The following is a 9,271-nucleotide window of genomic DNA, read 5'->3' on the forward strand; positions in this document are numbered from 1 at the left end:
AAATCCGTCCATCCAATGAGAGCCTGAAACGTGACACCAAGCCCACTTTGGCAACCGAGCTTGCCTCCTGTACACGAGCGGCGAGTTGGTCATTTCACACGTTCTCCACAAAAGGTAACCTCGAGCAAAAAGGAAAGTTCTCTTGGGGAAAGACCAGACCTAGAACGGCTGCTTTCCTTAAATAAGAAACCGAGTCCCATGAGGAAACTCAGTGATGATCTCCAACTCTTTACTGTGTAGCCCCCCCCCCAACCCATTTAAATATTTATACCTAAAATTGAAAGTTCCCAACTTGTTAGATTAGGAACTTGCCTTCCTATTTAAATTAGTCACAAAAATTTAGGGCAGTGATAAATCGACTCCCTGTGTGTGTCTCTCTCTCTCTCCTCTGGGATAGAGAGAGAGGAGAGAGATAGACACATGGTGGTCGATTTAAGATATTTGGGAGTCGATTTATTAAATCGCTCCCCAAATTTTATCCAACATGCCCCCACCCAGTGGATTCTGGTTAAATCTCTTTATGTAATTAAACCATTTAGTTCTAATATGTTCTCACCCATAAGTGTTGCAATTTTCCCTCTCTAATGGGAACTTACCACCCTACTCAAAGTAGTAATAAAATTTGTATCCAAAATGTTATTACCCATCAGATTTTAAGTTTGCTATCCTATTCAGACAGTTTTTTCCCAGTGTGTCCCTTCTATTAGATTGCAAATTCAAAACCCTATTTTTCACTTATTCCCCAAATACTCTCAGTGACTACATTGCAAGAATTTATACCCCAAGGTATGCCTTTAATCACTTTTTAATGAGATTTAAAGAAGACACTAATTCCAAACTTTGGGCACTTCTATATATTATTTAAAAGAATAAGGGCCTCTTAGGAACTTACGGTTTGAAAGCTAGATTATAATTTGAAATGGAAATTCAAGATATGGATATGTAAGTCTAAAGGGAACGGTCTTTTTAGGATTTCATAGGAGGAAAAATAATACTACTATTAAATATGAAATTTAAGAAGTTTAGAGATTTTTTGGGCTTTTGGGATGTTGGTGGGTTAAAAAGATAGTGTAAGACTGTTAGAGGTCCAATTTTAAATTAAGGGTTGGACCCATTTTAGGGTTCCAAAGTTGGTATGTTTCCATTTAAAGATGAAAAGGGTGAAACGTTTCTATGTGGTCCAGGTCTATATGAGGTGTTAAACCCTTTTAATTTATGTAAGATTTGGAGTTTTTCTGAGGAATGATGTATGGGTGTTGGCCGAAAGGAGGGAGAGGTGAGTTTTGTTTAGTATTTGAGGGATTGAAATTTTCAATGTACCAATGATCAAAGGGGGAATCACCCACCTCTTTTCTTTGTTGATGGGACCTTTACTGAATCTCCTCTTCTAGCTTGAAAAACCAACTCTCTCTCTCTCTCTCTCTCTCTCTCTCTCTCTCTCTCTCAAGTCTCAACATACGTTGTGGTTGGACTACTATTCTCTATGATAATGAAGTCAAAGACAGCTGCCAGTAAAGTTAATTAAAAAGTTATATGAAAAGTGTTAATGCCTAATTAATCATTAGTCTTTAAGATTAATCTACCCAATCTTACCCGTCTCAATATTTTTTAGCTTTCGTAGTAAAAAAGAAGAAGACCCATATAGAAAATCTAATGCATTAATGTATATGAAAAGTGGTAATGCCTAATTAATCATTAGTGGTACAAACCCATGAAACCCTCATTAAATTGCTCCATTAATTAGATAACGACACCCTATTTCTCCCACGTTCTTGCATGAAGAAACCACTCTAAACCCGCTAGATAACAACTTCACACTGGGATTCTCCACCAGAGCTTTGTCTTCTCTGCACAAGTTCCCTAGGAATCAGAACCATCCTCCCATGTGATCCAAACCCATAAACTAATCCTTATTAAAATCCTTTAAAAGACCCATTCTGATCCAAACCCATAAACTAATCCTTATTAAAATCCCTTAAAAGACCCATTCCAAATGGGCACGCTAGGACGCCACCCCCATGGATGCTGATGACATGTTTGCCATTATTTTAATTCAATCAGCGTGGCTAAAGTCTTATTTAAAGGTCATGTTTAACCCCCCTACCCCCTCAGAGTCACGCTTGTGACATTCATGTCCATCAACACCCATGGACCTTGTGGAGCCCTTGACGCCATCTAGACATCACTCAGTCCACCGGCCACCGTTGCGTTGATCGTGACCATATGTATAGTGGACCGTGTGAAAGGTTGTTAAACAACCACATTCTTTGCTGAGTCAGCTCGACGAGTTTCGAGTAGACTCGACGTGCTAATAGAAGGAGTTGACTCGTCAAAAGCATTGAAATTTAAAACCTAGTGCCTGACATTGACAGTCTAAACACACTCTAATGATCATGTTTTCCATCGATCATTTGTCTTCGATTAAATATAAATATTTGAGAAATGCTAAACTAAAGGGCACTCTTGCAAAAACAGCTGCAAGGGCGTCTCCAAAGCACTGAAAGAGATGAAAGTAGAGATTTTATATAATGTGTGCATGAGAAGCCTTCAGAAAGTACAGTGGGGCCCACTTCTTAGGGCTATCCAAACCACCCATTTGATGGGCCACAGCGCAATAGGCCCTACGCCTAAATCATCTCCACGGAATGATCCTAACCCTCTGATCTGTGGAGGTTTCTATAATGTGCAGTCCCTTTTCAGATCGAAGGGTTAGGATCATTCAATGGAGATGATTTACGGGGTACAACCTATTTACGTATGTTAGGATCATCCTAAGAAGTGGGCCCCACTATACTTTCTGAAAATACTGGACTTCAGGCGTACACATCATATAAAATCTGACGAAAGTAAATGAACAATTAATGCATTTTGATTACGTTGGTCCAATGGTGTCCACCCTTGCGCCTGATTTTTGCATGCTCACCCTTGAGTTTAGCATCCGTCTAAATATACATAGAAAACATATGCAATATGCATACACTAATAAGAGAAAAAGATCAAGGTTTTATCTGAGTCACAACTAACTCACTCGATATGACTCCAGTCGAGTCAGATTATGTTGTGAAATTTTCCCTTAAATATAAAAATATAGCATACCTGATATCTGATTTCTATGAAAAAACAAAAAAATAAACGATTAGATGAAACATTTTCGATGCGACGAGATGAGGCACGGACTAGGTCGCTCTCTTTAAGGTGAATTTGCGCCTATGCGGAAAAATCCGGTGCAACAGATTCGAACGCAATCACCCCCAGGATACAACAACCCGATGCACCGTCGATATCTATCTAAAGTGCACAATCAGATAGATCTAAACCAGACGTTGAACACTCTAATTGCCCAAAAAACAAAATAGTAGAAAAGAACAGAAGAAGAGAGCACTGTTCTGTTAAGAACAAAAGAGAGAAAACAGTAAAGTTGTGTCTCTAAAAACGATGGAGAATATCTGTTTTTAAAGGCAAAACGTTTCTGTTAAAGACACCCTTTTAAAATACACAAGCACCTCTTCAAAACGTAAATACACCCTTTAGAAAACTTTTTTAAAGTAACAAACGCATCCTTTAAAAAAGTAGCCGATTTTTCAATACGTTATTAGTAAACGGTTAACGTTATTAGAAAAATGGTTCTAACGGTCGAATTAAGTTGAAACAAAGAAACAAGACCTTTCGTTTTAAAAAAGAAAAGACGATTGGGTTTAAAATAAACACAACTCTTGGTGGTTAAAAAGATAATCCCGTTTAGGGAAAAACCCAAACCCACACCACACGCACAAGCGCCCGCGCCAGCGTGTGTGTTTTTATTTGTTTCTTGTTGTTCTTTTTAAAATGAGTTAGAGAAGGGTACCCTAAAGCTAATCATATTCCCCAACTCTAAAATATATGCATGCATAATAATATAATTAAGCTTCTTCGACCCTAATTAGGCCGCAAATGTGAAGCTCACCTCGAGAACATGAGAACCCAAAATGCATTATATTATATTCTTTTGCAATGCTCCAAATCCGAGCTTTCCACCCCATCTTTGTAGGTGATTAAACTAATGTTAGGGTTTAATGAGCCTCGGGAGGTGTGACACGTGGCCCTTTTCCTATGTGATATAAAATGACTATACTTCCAATGAAAAAGTTCTAGAAACCTTTCTGCATAGATATGGGGGGTGTCTCTACCATCTTTAGAATTTCTATAAATTCCCATTTGGGTGCACCCATTTCTACTCAAAGCTCCAGACTCTAGCCACAATATTTCCCGTTTTCCCCTCCCTTGTTTCTCATGTAGAAAATTAAATAAAACTTACTTTATTTAATATATTAATGCGACATTGAAAAGAAAAAATTTCAAAATTAATTTTGTAAAGGTAGCTTGCCATATTGGCAACTGGTGACAAACCTGATTCATTAATTAATTAATTGATTGATTAATTATTATTCCATAAGTATTAAATAATGATAGTGACTTAATCTTGAAGCGAATTATTAATCATTGATTTCGTGTTAAACAAAAGGATTATTATTTGAACTTCCCAACCATTCCCTTGCGGGATTTGCTAGGCAGTGTTTGGTTGCACAAACTCTCAGTAACCGTCGGAATTTTGAAGGAAAAGTTAATCCGATTCCTCATTTGGTTGCCAGTATTTCATTGAACTCCTAGGAGACTCCTTAACATGTTTCATAGGGAATTTCACGGAAAGCCATTCCGTGGCTCAATTTTGCATGATAGAACTATGAATCAAATGAATAAGACAAAATCTTCTCTCATGCAGAAGTAAGCAGCGAAATCGCTTTTGGGGAAATTGCCTAGCAAATCTTGTTGGATGTGTATAGGGGTGCAACTCGAGCCGTGCTGGTCGGGTTTTGAAGAACCCTACCCTACCTCAGAAATATCTCGGGTTGGGTTTTTTTTCTGGAAAACCCACGATTCCCAAACCCGGCCCTACCCATGATAATTCTCGGGTTGGGTTGAGTTGGGTCGGGTTTTTTTCACGTTGACACGTAGAAAAAAAAAACAAATCTTCACACCAAAAATCTCTAAATTTATGTAATCAAGTGTTTAAGTTTAAGAAGTAACTATATTTCCACATCACAAACATGATCACCTCAATGAGAACAATTATATCAATATACTGAAAAATAATTTGCAATGCTATTCAAGAGATAATTAAAAATATCATAGTACACCTACATAAGTCTGGTCAGGTTGGCTTTCTGGTTTTTTTTCTTTAAATCCGACCCTACGCAAGATTGAGCCGGGTTTTAAACTAAAACCCGACCCTACCCAAGACCCATGATTTCTAAACCCGACCCATGCTATTTTTGGGTTGGGTCGATGCGGGTCGGGTAAAACCCGACCCAAGTTGCACCCTTAGATATGTATCACTAGCAACTTTTTTTCAAAGAAATAATATTTTTACTCCAATTTCAATAGTAACAAAGCCCCACTTTATGCTCTTTTTTCTTCTTTTTTTCTTTTTTGAAATGGAGCACTTTACTTTAGGCTAGTGATATTGGTGGAATTTGCTAGGGACCATCGCAGAAAGGCATTTCCCGGCTGGTTGTTGCATGTGAGAGCAGCCATACCGCTCACTTTTCAGCGGATTTTGTCTTATTCATTTAATTCATATGAGGTGATTGCTCTCACATGCAATAGCCAGCCGCGAAATGCCTTTCTGTGATGGCCCCTTACAAATCCCTTTTGGGAATTGTAATGACTTTTGAGAGCTAGGTAAATAATAAAGAGAAAAGTACAGAATGTGGGTATTAATTACAAGGAATTACAGATTTTGCGTACCTTTTAAATTAATCATGAAGCACGGGTGATTTTAAAAAACAGGTGGAAAAAGGCCTAAATACCCTTCTGACATCAACATAAATCTCCTTCAGCTTCCTATTTCATTACAAAAAATCCCCCTGTATTTAGTGCCCATTAAATTGGCGCGCTTCACAAGGCTTCTTTTGGTTCGTCTGAATGTGTATTTGAACCGACAGAACCTTGGGTTTGTTTCTATCTTGGCCGTCGGAAATAACCAGAGACGGAGAGTTAAAAAACTTTTTGGAACGTTGGCGCCTCTATACACAAGCTGGTTTGGTTTGGATTAGAAAATTTCCTTTGAACCCAGAGTCCCTTGGGTTTGTTTAAATCTTGGTCATTGCCAATATGCATAGACGATCGGATCCACGACACGTGGACATCAATATGGAACGGTGGCGTCTTCTAATAAAACCGTCTCTCTGTATGAGATTCCGCCGGCGTACTCCTGAATTCCGTCGGCGTACACCCTATTTCCGCTTACACCCTAATTCCGGCGGCGTACCTCTTGATATTCCAGCGGCGTATTCAATATTCCAACCGTGTACTCGATATGTTTGGAACACATGTTTGAGCCAAGAAAATTCGGCAGCGTACTCGATATTCCGGCGACATACTCTATAATCCGGCGGCGTACTTGATATCTTTGAACGATGGGTGTTTCTTGAATCCTGCGGCGTACTTGATATTCCGACGGCGTACTCTAGAATCCGACGTTCTTGATATTCCGGCGGCGTACTCTAGAATCCGACGTTCTTGATATTCCGGATACGTGAAAAAGAATAAAATATTCTTGCATTCTTGAATCCGGCGGCATACTTGATATTCCGGATACGTGAAAAGGAATAAAATATTCAATAGCGTCGTCGTTCTCAACCAAAAGAGATGTGTAAATAATAAAATATTCAATAATGTAGCCGTTCTTGTCCAAAAGAGAAGTGAGAAATAATAAAATGTTACATTAAAGATAATGATTGACGTTGGGTTGTGAATTTGTCAGGAAGGGCAACATAGGAGGACTCTCATCATGTCAGAAGGGTATTGGGGTCTTTTTCCCACCCTTTTTTGATGAATCACCTTTGTTTGATGATTAATTTAAAAGTACTAAATCCTTAATTTTCCATAATTATTACCCACAGTCCGTACTTTTCTCAATAATAAAAGACAAGGCGAGTTACTGACAATTTCAAGATTCTCTCAGCAGCCAATCAGGAAAATGGTTAATAGTGTATGTAGTGTCAGTATCAAAAGAATTGGGTGCAGAATGCATTTCTCTTATTCATTTTTTGGCAGGGATATACATCTCATAGGATCATGAAATCAACCATTGAATAGTGTCCCCCCTAGGTGAACCCACCAGACAAGTGGCTCTAATAAAAATACATCAACTAACCTTTTTAAATCCAAGGGACCTGACTTTTATATGGGACTAGAAAGCCAAGGGGTTGTTTGGATCTACGAAAACATTAATAAAAAAATGAGTTAGGCCAACATTGAAAACTACCAAGGCCGTGTTCTTTAACCCTTCTCCCCACTGCTTTTCTATCTTTTTCTCTACGAAGAATGAAAAAATAGAAAACAATAAGAATCACATTACTCAACCCTGGAACGAAGCTTAGTCTTTACATGAGATTTCATTTCTAAAATATTTTTTTAGAAACATTTTTCTCTAGCTCCAAACATCCCCTTCCCGAGTAAACAAATTCTTGAAAAAAGTTTCCCTAAAAATGATTTCCCCAGCGCCAACTCATTTTCTATTTACACACCCAAAAATTTCCCTATTTCCTAGGAAAAATTCTGAATTTTTTCCCATAATTTTATAGCCTAGAGTCCTAGACCCAAGCAGTCATAAAGGGGGCCGGAATATATACCGACACCCATAACAACTTGTCCTACATGAAAAGTGTAAAAGCAAACCAGAGCTGAATTTTTTTCTTGGGGAATAGTAGAAGAGTAATGCTAGGGAAGCCGGAAGTAGGACCTAAAAGGGGACCAAACAAACTGTTTCACGCCACAACATCACTAGTGACTTGAGCAACCCCTTAAGTTTAGGGAAATCATCAAAAAAGTAAAGTTTCCTTTAACACGTGGCATTTTCTCATTGCAGGTCCCGTTTTAGGTCCTACTCTAGGTCTCCATATCATTTAAGGTAGGGACACACAAACAAAAAATTTCCAAGTGACTGGAAAACAAGGTAAGATGGAAATTATTTGGTTTTGTGTAGTATTTCCATACTTGGAGAGAAAAAGAGAGGATTAGAGTTAGAGAAGGGTTCATCTTGTGTATGTGTTCCATACTTGGAGAGAAAAAGAGAGGATTAGAGTTAGAGAAGGGTTCATCTTGTGTATGTGAGGACAGTGAGAATGGAGTTTGTTTGTTTTTTTTTGGCTGTGTAGCCCACATATGTAAACTAATTCATTTGTTGAAGTAGAATGTTAAAAAGATAGGGCCCACTATAGATGATCCATAACACACTTTTTACTAATCTGCAATTTTGCAGACTGCTTTTGCATATCACAACATACACGCCACCCAAAAGAGTGATAACTTCCTTGATGGGGGGCTATTGAGAAGTTCTCCCATCCAAGCTTCCTGGAAAATGAAGGATTTCCATTCAAACAGCAGAAATCAATTTCAACGTATAAGATTTCTGTAAGATTGCAGGAATTTTCTGGAAAATTTTGGAAAGGAAAAATATTTCTAAAATTCCCTACTGTTTTTACACGTCAATAAAGATGACTTAAACCAACCCAATTCAAATTTTATTCACAGGGACCTTCAATTTATGATGACATCCCTCTAAATTAACCATAAACATATTGTTTCCCTCTAAATTGTGGAAAGAATTTTCCTGAGAAAAATTTTTCTGTCACAGACGTTTTGCTTGCTACCCAAACAGGGCCTATGTATTCAATAAGATCAAAGTCTCAGATAAAGCTCAAATTTCCAATAAATCCCTTGAGGTTAAGAAGTAGAGGCCCACATTATTTGGGTTCAATCCAAACTTAAACAGTAGAAGTAGCAAATAAACCAGCAGAAGGCCCAAGTTGGGTAAAATGCTTGTCAAACTCATGAGAATAGATTGACATGTTTTTATAGTCTGTCCAACACTGAAAACAGAATCTAGTGTGGTGGGCACCCTCCTACCACTAATTTCTACGGGCAAAGGATCCCTCAACATGTCCTTTTCTCAAGTGTAATAATAGCTTTCCACAAGCATTCCATGCAAGTGCAGAAGAGATAAAATGGCCATGCATTGACAACCTTTTCACGGATAAGCCACCATGATCAAACCCAAAGCAAACACAATGCAACCTTTTTGAGGATAAGCCCCCATGATCAAACCCAAAGCAAACACCCTCCCTCTATTCAAAGTGCTTATTGACCTCATCATCCATATTCCTTGTGTCACTACTCTCAAAGTGTCACTAGTGCTTGTCCTTTTCCCATAATGTTACCTTCACATTCA

The sequence above is a fragment of the Tasmannia lanceolata genome, unplaced genomic scaffold (genome assembly GCF_043159265.1).
Source record: "Tasmannia lanceolata isolate RefF3 unplaced genomic scaffold, GAP_Taslan_0.1 ptg000008l, whole genome shotgun sequence".
Taxonomy (NCBI): domain Eukaryota; kingdom Viridiplantae; phylum Streptophyta; class Magnoliopsida; order Canellales; family Winteraceae; genus Tasmannia; species Tasmannia lanceolata.